The sequence below is a fragment of the Triticum urartu genome, unplaced genomic scaffold (assembly GCF_056163025.1).
Source record: "Triticum urartu cultivar PI428250 unplaced genomic scaffold, HENAU_Tu73 scaffold2, whole genome shotgun sequence".
In the NCBI taxonomy this organism is placed as follows: Eukaryota; Viridiplantae; Streptophyta; class Magnoliopsida; order Poales; family Poaceae; genus Triticum; species Triticum urartu.
The window spans coordinates 13,846,641-13,849,533 of NW_028260368.1; the positions used below are offsets into that span (position 1 = coordinate 13,846,641).

The 2,893-nt window shown below is 34.4% G+C and overlaps 1 non-coding gene across 1 annotated transcript; it reads left to right on the forward strand.

Annotated features, from left to right (window-relative positions):
* The first annotated feature begins 1,005 nt into the window (after nucleotides 1–1,005).
* On the forward strand, nucleotides 1,006–1,078 carry TRNAF-GAA (transfer RNA phenylalanine (anticodon GAA)). Its single transcript has one exon. It is a non-coding gene; the product is annotated as a tRNA-Phe (tRNA).
* The last annotated feature ends 1,815 nt before the right edge of the window (nucleotides 1,079–2,893 follow it).

The window sequence follows — 2,893 nt, forward strand, 5'->3', positions numbered from 1 at the left end:
CTTGGTATGGAAACCTGCTAAGTGGTAACTTCCAAATTCAGAGAAACCCTGGAATTAAAAAAGGGCAATCCTGAGCCAAATCCGTGTTTTGAGAAAACAAGGGGTTCTCGAACTAGAATACAAAGGAAAAGGATAGGTGCAGAGACTCAATGGAAGCTGTTCTAACGAATCGAGTTAATTACGTTGTGTTGTTAGTGGAATTCCTTCTAGTTCTAAATTAGAGAAAGAGGGGTTTTATACCTTATACATTTAATAAACACGTATAGATACTGACATAGCAAACGATTAATCACAGAACTCATATTATATTCTAATTATAATATAGGTTCTTTATCTTTTTTAAAAATGAAATTAGAAATGATAATGATTATGAAATAAAAAACTCATATCATAATTTTTTTTTTTCATTATTGTGAATCCACTCCAATCGAATATTGAATAATCAAATTCTTCAATTAAAATTCAAAGTTTTCGAGATCTTTAAAAAAGTGGATTAATCGGACGAGGACAAAGAGAGAGTCCCATTCTACATGTCAATACTGACAACAATGAAATTTCTAGTAAAAGGAAAATCCGTCGACTTTATAAGTTGTGAGGGTTCAAGTCCCTCTATCCCCAAATCCTCTTTTATTCCCTAACTATACTATATTATTATTATTTATCCTCTTTTTTTTTTTCTTTTTATCAATGCACTTTTTTTTCTTTTTATCAATGCAATGGGTTTAAGATTCATTAGCTTTCTCATTCTACTCTTTCACAAAGGAATGCGAAGAGAACTCAATGGATCTTATCCTATTCATTGAATAGATTTCTTTTTTATTAGAGTATCGGCAAGAAATCTTGGTTATTCACTCTATTTTTAAGTTTTATTTAAGTAAACCATGCACAATGCATAGGACTACCCCCCCCATTTTCAAATTTAAAATTTGAAATACTTTAATTAATTTTTAGTCCTTTTAATTGACATAGATACAAATACTCTACTAGGATGATGCACAAGAAAAGGTCAGGATAGCTCAGTTGGTAGAGCAGAGGACTGAAAATCCTCGTGTCACCAGTTCAAATCTGGTTCCTGGCAGAGAAAAAAAAAAAAAAGATCCACCGAATAGGTATTGATCCAAATACCTCGAGATGGATTGTGATACATATTCATTAATAATATTTATTCATCTAAGTGGATAAATCTATAATATAAATATAGAGGCACTTCTTTTTCTTTTTAAAGAAGTTTTAAAATATATCTTTTCTTTATGATAAAGAAGGGGGTGAGATTCCCCTTTATTTTTTTGCGTTTCTTAATTTTGTATTCCGCTATTCCGACGAATATTTTTTTAGTCTTGCTTATCTTTATCTTATCTTATTTTCCTAGTTGTGCTAAGTAATGTGCGCGGTACAAAGTTCCTGGTAGAGAACTTCTTTGAGTCATCCTATTTTTCTGTTCATATGAAGGAAATTAATATGCGATTTTCAAAATAGGGGAATCCAAATGAAACCCTTTTTTTGCTCAGTCTATCTGGAATGCTTTTGTATAATTAGGAATTAATTATAAATAGGTATTCCGTTTCATCTAGGAAAAGAACCTAAAAATATTCCTTGACTTGAATAAAATCTGGAGTTGTGTTGTATAAGTGAGCATGAATTTCTTATCATTCAATGAGCATCTTGTATTTCATAAAAATTGGGGGTTATATAATCCTTACGTAAGGGCCAGCCTATCCAACTTTCAGGCATTAGGATACGTTTAAGGCGCGGATGATTATCATAAGAGATTCCCACCATATCATAAGATTCGCGTTCTTGAAAATCGGCACTTCTCCAAATCCAGAAGACAGACGGAATTCTAGGATTATCCTTTTGGGCAAAGACTTTTATGCAGACTTCTTCTGGATTATCTATACCATATTGTATTCTCGTAAGATGATACACGCTAGCTAAAGATCCACCGGGTGCTACATCATAAGCACATTGGGAGCGTAAATAATTGTAACCATATACATATAAAATGACAGCAATGGAATCCCAATCCCCTGCTTTTATTTGTAAAGTCTCTATTCCTCGGTGATCAAAGCCCAAAGATCTATGAACCACCTCATGTTTGACTAGCCAATTAGATAACCAACCCTGCTGCATTGTCTTCATCTCTCCCTCTTTGTATAAATATTTCACATTTCGGATGCAAGTTTGAAAGATTGCCCTGCTTTTTATTTTTCTACACAAAAGAGCCCCTCTCCTAATTCACTAATTTGTAGGAAGGTACTGAACTTTTGGATTTGAAAAAAGTTTCAGAAGATATATCTAATGTAGATGGTGATTGATAGAGCAATTCTTGCTCATAAGTTCCTGTATGAGTACTGCGCCTAACATAAAGCTTGTGACTGGTAGTAAAACATCTATTTTTATTTTGAGATAGAGTTTGATCCTCAACTATTTCTCGCGATATCTTCTTACGAAGTTTTGTTAGGGCATCTATAACTGCCTCCGGTTTAGGTGGGCAGCCCGGCAAGTAGACATCCACAGGAATTAACTTATCAACTCCCCGAACAGTACTATAGGAATCCGTACTGAACATTCCCCCTGTAATAGTACAGGCTCCCATAGCAATGACGTATTTTGGTTCAGGCATTTGCTCGTATAATCTCACTAAAGAGGGAGCCATTTTCATTGTTACCGTACCGGCTGTTAAAATTAGGTCTGCTTGCCTAGGACTTGATCTTGGTACCAATCCATAACGATCAAAGTCGAATCGTGAGCCTATTAATGAAGCAAATTCAATGAAACAACAACTGGTACCGTATAGAAGGGGCCATAAACTGGAGAGTCTTGACCAATTCGAAAGATCATTTGGTGTAGTTGAAATAACAGAATTGGAACTTGTTTGGTCAAGTAAGGGAAA